At 42.2% G+C, this 8,464-nt stretch overlaps 1 pseudogene; it reads left to right on the top strand.

The window, feature by feature from the left end:
- The first annotated feature begins 38 nt into the window (after positions 1–38).
- On the top strand, positions 39–1,356 carry LOC105883039 (histone-lysine N-methyltransferase SETMAR pseudogene; annotated as a pseudogene).
- Positions 1,357–8,464: the final 7,108 nt, after the last annotated feature.

Genomic DNA, 8,464 nt, shown 5'->3' on the forward strand with positions numbered 1-8,464 from the left:
AGTTTTATATTGATATGTGTTGTTGTCATACAGAAATCATGTTAAAATTTGTGTTGAATTTCAATTTAGATGTTGTGCATGAACATAAGAACAAGAAGAAGTCGACTCACAGTATCAGTATTTTTCTGCAAAGTCAGGTACCTTAACTTCCACAGCTCAGTAAGAACAGACATTACAGTTTCTCTCTCTGTTCCTTTCTCTCTCTCTCTTTCTCTCTCACTCTCTTTCTGTCTCTCTGTCCATTATGTTAGAGCCCAATGCCATTCCTGAAATCCCTAGGATAAATTGATCATTTGATGGCAAGATACATAAGTCATGCTTAAGAGGTCCCAATCAGTCCAGCACCAGTTTGAGATTTTTGATAGTAATCTCCACAGAAGTGAGTGATTTACCTTTAGATAAGTACAAACCCAACCATCTTATGATAGTAACCATTTGAGAAATGCAATGCAATGAACACTTAGCTTAGCAGCACTGTAAGACATGACATTAAAATAATTGTTGTTCTAAGCCCCTGTATTGCAGGGCAGGAGCTTATGCAATGATGGGTAACAAGATAAATATTTCCACATATTCAGGAGGAGTCTAAGGGCCTGACAGAGCTGCTTTATGTCGTGCATGGCCTGGAAAACTAGCCTATGACCATGTGGCCCCCTGGGGCTAGCCTATACCTTTCCAGTACACTCCTGATCATGTAGTTGTACCTGGAGCAGAAATTGATCCCACTAAAATAACCTCTCCTGGATGCATTTGGGTCAAATTCCCTGCCTTCCTGGCACTTACTCCTGTCTCCAACTTGAGGAAACTTGTGATGCTAGTCATGCTTTAGAGATACAGGATCCAAACCAAAGTGTGCCATCCCTGTTTTTGAATGCAATGCCCTGTGCCAGTGACCACTGCAAAACTAAGTGGTCTGTGGGCCTGCAGTTCCACCTCCAGGTGTTCAAGATGCATGAAAAAGGCAGGAGACTTTGTGCCTCAGAATTTACACCAAAATGAAAATGTGTCTGTGGATATGTAGGTGAGGTTCAGGATTCTCTGAGGTACTGAGATGAATTCACTTACAATGTACCAGTAAATTACATAATAGCCATCAGGGAGCATGTTTAAAATGGGCAGGTAATGGAAACAGTTGTCGACACTACCTACTCAGGAAATATAGGAAGATTCCTTAATCATTCTTGTGAGCCAAACCAATTCGTGTTCAAATTGACTCAATGGTACCTAAGTTCATGCCTTTTAATGACTTTTCAGGACGGGATTTTTTTTTTTTCATTTTTTTGTTATTTCGGCATATTATGGGGGTACAGATTTTAAGGTTTCAATAAATGCCCATTTCCCCCCCTCCCCCCAAAAGTCTGAGTCTCCATCATGACCATCCCCCAGATGGTGCACATCTCACTCATTATGTATAATATACCTGCCCCCTTCCCCCCTCCCACCTGCCCAATACCCTATTACTGTAGCACCTATGTGTCCACTTAGGTGCTACTCAGTTAATACCAGTTTGCTGGAGAATATATCTGGTGCTTGTTTTTCCATTCTTGGGATACTTCACTTAGTAGTATGGGTTCCAGCTCTAAACAGGAAAATATAAGATGTGCTATATCACCATTGTTTCTTAGAGCTGAATAGTACTCCATGGTATACATATACCACATTTTATTAATCCATTCTTGGATTGATGGGCACTTGGGCTGTTTCCACAGCCTTGCAATTATGAATTGTGCTGCTATAAACATTCGAGTGCAGGTATCTTTTTTGTAGAGTGTCATTGGATCATTTGGGTAGATGCCCAGCAATGGGATTGCTGGATCAAATGGTAGATTCACTTGTATCGCTTTAAGGTATCTCCATATTGCTTTCCACAGAGGTTGAACTAGTTTGCAGTCCCACCAGCAGTGCAGGAGTGTTCCTCTCTCTCCGCAACCACGCCAGCATTTATTGTTTGGAGATTTTTTGATAAAGGCCATTCTCACTGGGGTTAAGTGATATCTCATTGTGGTTTTGATTTGCATTTCCCTGATGATTAGGGATGTTGAGCATTTTTTCATATGTTTGTTGGCCATTCTTCAGTCTTCTTTAGAAAAGTTTCTGTTTCAAGTTCTTTGCCCACTTTTTAATGGGGTTATTTGATATTTTCTTCCTGATTTTCGTGACTTCTAAGTATATTCTAGTTATCAGTCCCTTATCGGATGCATAGGATGCAAAAATTTTCTCCCATTCTGTAAGTTGTCTGTTTACTTTCATGACTATTTCTTTGGCTGTGCAGAAGCTTTGTAGTTTGATCATGTCCCATTTATTTATTTTTGTTGCTGCTATGATTGCCTTTGGGGACTTCTTCATAAACTCTTTGCCCAGGCCGATGTCTAGGAGAGTGTTTCCAACTTTTTCCTCTAGAGTTCTAATAGTTTCATACCTTAGGTTTAAGTCTGTTATCCAGCGTAAGTTGGCTTTTGTGAGAGGTGAAAGGTGTGGATCCTGTTTTAGCCTTCTACAGGTGCCATCGAGTTTTCCCAGCACCATTTATTGAAGAGGGATTCTTTTCCCCAGCGTATGTTTTTGTCTGCTTTGTCAAAGATTAGATGGCTATATGAGGATGGTTTTATATCAGGATTCTCACATCTCTTCCACTGGTAAATATTCCTATTTTTGTGCCAATACCATATTGTTTTAATTACTACAGCTTTGTAGTATAGTTTGATATCTGGCATATTAATGCCTCTCATTTTGTTTTTGTTGCCTAGAATTGCTCTTGATATTCGGGGTCTTCTTTGGTTCCATACGAAACGTAAAATTATTTTTCCTGTATCTGTGAAGAATGCTGATGGGATTTTAATAGGTATTGCATTGAATCTGTAGATCAGTTTGGGTAGTATAGACATTTTGATGATGTTGAGTCTGTGGATCCACGAGCATGGTATGGATTTCCATCTGTTTACATCCTCTGCTATTTCCTTCCTCAGTGTTTCATAGTTCTCCCTGTAGAGGTCTTTTACGTCCTTGGTTAAGTATAATCCTAGGTACTTTAATTTCTTTGTTGCTATTGTGAAGGGAATTGAGTCTTTGATTTGGTTCTCAATCAGATTGTTGTTGGCGTATATGAATGCCTCTGATTTCTGTGTATTGATTTTGTATTCTGAGACTTTACTAAATTCATTGATCAGTTCCAGGAGTTTCTTGGTTGAATCCTTGGTGTTTTCTAGATACAATATCATATCATCAGCAAACAGTGAAAGTTTGATCCCTTCTGCCCCTATTTGGATACCTTTGATTCCATTTTCCTGTCTCATTGCTGTAGCCAAGACTTCCAGTACTATGTTGAACAGAAGTGGAGCTAGTGGGCAGCCTTGTCTGGTTCCAGTTCTAAATGGGAATGATTTCAATTTTTTCCCATTCAGTATGATGTTGGCTATGGGTCTGTCATATATGGCTTGTATCATTTTTAGGTATGTCCCTTCTATGCCTATTTTCTGAAGTGTTCGTATCATGAAAGGGTGTTGAATTTTGTCAAAAGCTTTTTCTGCATCTATTGAAAGAATCATGTGGTCTTTGTTTTTGCTTCTGTTTATGTGGTGAATTGCATTGATAGATTTACGTATGTTGAACCATCCCTACATCCCTGGGATGAAGCCCACTTGGTCGTGGTGGATTATTTTTTTGATAAGTGTCTGGATTCGGTTAGCTAAGGTTTTGTTCAAAATTTTTGCATCTATATTCATTAGGGATATTGGTCTGTAGTTTTCTTTTTTTGTTGCATCCTTTCCTGGTTTTGGTATCAGAGTAATATTCGCTTCATAAAAGGTGTCGGGGAGATTTCCGTTCTTCTCGATGTTGTGGAATAGTTTCTGCAAGATAGGTACTAGTTCTTCTTTGTAGGTATGGTAAAATTCAGAGGTGAAGCCATCTGGACCGGGACTTTTCTTTTTAGGGAGATTTTTAATTGCTGTTTCTATTTCAGCTGTTGAGGTTGGTCTGTTCAGGGAATCTATTTCTTCCTGGTTGAGCCTACGGAGGCTGTGTGTTTCTAGAAATTTGTCCATTTCCTCCACATTTTCCAGTTTGTGTGCATAAACATTTTTGTAGTATTCATAAATTGTATCTTGTATCTCTTTGGGATCAGTTGTGATATCTCCTTTTTTATTCCTGATGGAGCTTATTAGAGATTACTCTTTTCTGCTTTTCGTTAGCTTAGCCAATGGTGTGTCAATTTTGTTTATTTTTTCAAAGAACCAACTTTTTGTTTTATTAATCTCCTGAATAGCTTCCCTGTTTTCAATTTCATTTAGTTCTGATTTGATCTTGTTGATTTTACTTCTTCTGCTGGGTTTGTGGTTGGTCTGTTCTTCTTTTTCCAGCTCTTTGAGTCATTTCATTAGATTGTCTATTTGTGATCTTCTTGTCTTTTGGTTATAGACATTTATGGAGATAAACTTTCCTCTCAGAACTGCTTTATCTGTGTCCCAGAGGAGTTGATAATTTGTCTCTCCATTGTCGTTTTCTTCATAGAACTTTTTTATTTCTGTCTTGTATTCTTCATTTACGAAGTAATCATTTAATAGCAGGTTGTTTAATTTCCAGGTTTTTGTGTAGAAATGTGAGTTTCTATTAGGGTTGATTTCTACTTTTATTCCACTGTGATCTAGGAAGGTACATGGTATGATTTCTATTTTTTTAAATTTCTTGAGATTTTCTTTGTGTCCTAGGATATGGTCAATCTTAGAGAATGTCCCTTGAGCTGATGAGAAGAACGTATATTTAGTGGATTTTGGGTAGAATGTTCTGTAGATGTCTGTCAGACCCAATTGTTCTAGAGTTTTGTTTAAGTCCATTATTTCTTTATTAATTTTCTGTTTGGAGGATCTGTCTCGTGCCGTCAGTGGGGTGTTGAAATCTTCGGCGCGTATGGAGTTGCTATTAATCCATTTGCTTAGCTCCAGTAAGGTTTGCTTCATGAATCTGGGTGCACCTAAGTTGGGTGCATATATATTTAAAATTGTTATCTCTTCTTGTTGAAGTGTGCCCTTCACCATTATATAATGACCCTCTTTGTCTTTCATTACTTTTGTTGGTTTAAAAACTAAATCATCTGAAATTAGAACTGCCACACCAGCCTTCTTTTGGCTTCTATTTGCTTGGAATATTGATCTCCACCCTTTTATTTTTAGTCTATATGCATCCTTGCAGGTTAGATGTGTTTCCTGAAGACAGCATATACTTGGCCTGTATTTTCTTATCCATTCAGCCAGCCTATGTCTCTTGAGTGGAGAGTTTAAGCCATTCACATTTATTGAGAGAATTGATAGGTAAGGTAGATTACTGATCATTCTGTTGGCTTGGATGTTGTTGCTATGATTTCTGTCTTGAGCCATTGTAATATCTGGCCTTTAATATCTTTGGGTTTTGGTTGTTCTTATATTCGTGGGTTATTATTATGATGTTCCTTGCTTAACACTGTTTTAAATACTTCTTGTGGGGCTCGTCTTGTCTTGGTGAATTCTCTGAGCCTTTGCTTGTCTGAGAATGATTTTATTTCTCCTTCATATACGAAGCTTAGTTTTGCAGGGAATAATATTCTAGGCTGGGCATTGTTTTGTTTCAAAAGAGTGAGAATGGAGCCCCAGTCTCTCCTTGCTTGTAAAGTCTCATTAGAGAAGTCTGATGTTATTCAAATTGGCTTTCCCTTGTATGTTACTTGCTTCTTTTGTCTTACAGCTGTTAGAAGGGCCTCTTTAGTTGATACTATGGTTGATACTCTTTAGTCTGATGACTGCATGTCGTGACGTCTTCCTGTTTGTGTTGAATCTCCAAGGGGTCCTCTGAGCTTCTTGAACTTGTATAACAAGATTTTGAGCAAAGCCTGGGAAATTTTCCTCTATTATATCTTCAAACAGCTTGTCCAACCCTTGAGTGTTGTCTTCTTCCCCTTCTTGTAGCCCTATGACCTTCATATTAGGTTTCTTCACATAATCCCACAGCTCTCGTAGGCTTTGCTCTTTTCTCTTGTTTCTCTGCTCTATTTCTGTGACTGATTTATTTAATTGGAGGGTGTTATCTTCAAGCTCTGAGATTCTTTCTTCTGTTTGATCTACCCTGTTCTTGAGACTTTCCACTGTATTTTGTAGTTCCTTGAATTGATTCTTCATTTCCAGGAGTTTGGTTACACTTTTCTTCATTGTGTCTATTTCTTTTCCCATATCCTGTAGACATTTTGTGGTTTCTTTGTGTTGGTTATTGAGTTGTTGTTGCAGCTGGATGAGTGTTCTTATGATCCACATACGAAATTCCTCTTCTGTCATATTGGTTGCCTGATTTTGGTTGGTGTCCGTTTCTAGGGGGCTGGTGCTCCTCTTTGGGGTGTGTTTTCCGTTTGGTTCTTCATATTTCCTGAGTTCTTTCGCTGATTTCTTCCATGTCGATCAGTTATTGTTTCTTTCCTAAGGTTATTATTTGGGTATTCACACACCTTGTTTAGTTTCTGAGGCGTTAGGTGGTGCCTGTGGGTGAAATTGGACCACTCCCTGTATATTGAGTCAGTGGGTGCCGTGGAAAGGCTATGCAAGATACCGTCCCTGTCAGTAGGTGGCATTTGCTTGGAGGAACAGGATATACTGTTGATTTTGTGTCCTGTTAACAGCTCTTGTTCTGGGCGGAGCTGCGTTTGGTAAGCCTGCCCTCACGCCGTTAGTAGGGGTCAAAGTTCTGTTCTCTGCTTCCAGGGAAAGCTGTCAGGGCAGGGTGGAATGGTCCCGCTCAGCCAGAAAGTCTGTGTGTGGGGGTGGGGCTGCCTGAGACGCACAGTCTGGAGCGGGCCTGGCTTCTTTCCACCCTCCCCAAGTCCGCAGCTACTCCTGGGCCTCTGCCAGCAGGCCAGAACACAAGCCACCAGGCCTCCCCGGACTGGGATGCCGGCGGGGAGGTTCCCTGCATAGGAACACCACCTGGGTTGGGCGCACGGCCTCCTCCTGGGTGGAGGGTTGCCCTCTAGGACGCCGATCCGCCCCTGGAGGCACACACACCTCAGTAGGCTGTTCACGTATAACCCTTCTGTGCCCCGGGCAATGCTAGCCCTCGGTGCAGGGGATCTGGTCTGCAAGTCCTACCTCTGGGTCCCAGAGTTCAAACTGTATCCCCACCAGGGAGAGGATTTCCAGTCCCAATTCACCCACAGGGAGCCCAAGCTGGGTCTATGTCTCTCAGCCTCTGAGTCGGCACCGTTCTCCTGGGAACACCGTGCCAGCAGCACCTGGGAGGGTGGGCGGGTAGGGAGCTCACAGTCTGAGTTCCCCTGAGTCAGGTGTAGGGTACCAAACGGGAAGGTCCTGTTCCCTGGAGGGGCCTCCGGCTGGTAACTGTATTGTCTCTCTGGGGAGCCTCGGGTAGAGTCGGCGGAGGGGAGGAGGAGGCAATATGGCGCCTGCCGTGCAGCTCGGGTCTGTGCACACAGAGGTGCCCGGAGGAAGTTGGGAACCTGGTGCCACGTCTGCTACAGGCTCACCGTTGGCAGGCAGCGGCGGTCTCTGGGCCGGTGTCCGTAGGTCTCTCCACCCGCTGGGGAGCCCACCAGCAGTCCCGAATGCAGGGGAAGGGAAACAGCAAATCCACCTACCCTTGCCGCTGGTCTCCGGGTTGCCCTGGTGTTCTCAGTCTCCAGTTCTCCTCCGCAGCCTCCTCCCATGGAGTCTCCCGGGGTCTCAGGTACCCCTCCTTCCAGCCCTTGTCCGCTGTATGCTCGTCTTCTTCCTTCTTTCCTCTAATTTCTGCTAAAATCTGTCTTTTCTGCAGGGACACTCTGTCTAGCGGTGTTATTCGTCCGCCATCTTGCTCTGCTCCTCCAGGATGGGATTTTTTAAACTAATGGACAATGCAGAAAGACTAGATGATTGGAAACTAAGAAAACCTTGTTACTGTGGTGCCAAATAGTGTACTGTTTTCCTGCCTTATGACAGTTCACTGTGCTGCCCCTCAAAAAAGTCAAGCATCAATTAGGAAGAAAGTTGCCCAGCCGCTGACAGAGGCCAGTGGGAGGGAGGAGCAAGCACATGAGGCTCAGACTCTTATGCACTCCCTTCTTCCAGGCAACTCACCCTTGAGGGAAGTCTGCTGTGTGGCAAACACCTCACCCCTTCTTAATGGAGGCCAGCGGTTGCCTAGCTTTGCCTCTGACTGGTTGTATGAGTTTAAGTCAGGAATGGGGTAGAGACTACACGTTGTCCATAAATGTTATTTCTCTCCTGTAATAGAATTCTCAATTTCACCTGGGAACATGACCACAAGATGATCCTGGGAAAGGAAGCCATGCATAGGAAATCAACAATTTAGCAATGACCCTAAGTATCTACTACCATAGAGCATTCTACCAGTCCTGATTTGACACATTTGGACTTTTAAATGAGAAAATCATTTCCTTGTTTATGAAATGGTTGTGAGTTTTCTAGCACTCAAAGAAAACCTAATCATGATC

This window comes from Microcebus murinus, chromosome 26 (assembly GCF_040939455.1).
Source record: "Microcebus murinus isolate Inina chromosome 26, M.murinus_Inina_mat1.0, whole genome shotgun sequence".
In the NCBI taxonomy this organism is placed as follows: Eukaryota; Metazoa; Chordata; class Mammalia; order Primates; family Cheirogaleidae; genus Microcebus; species Microcebus murinus.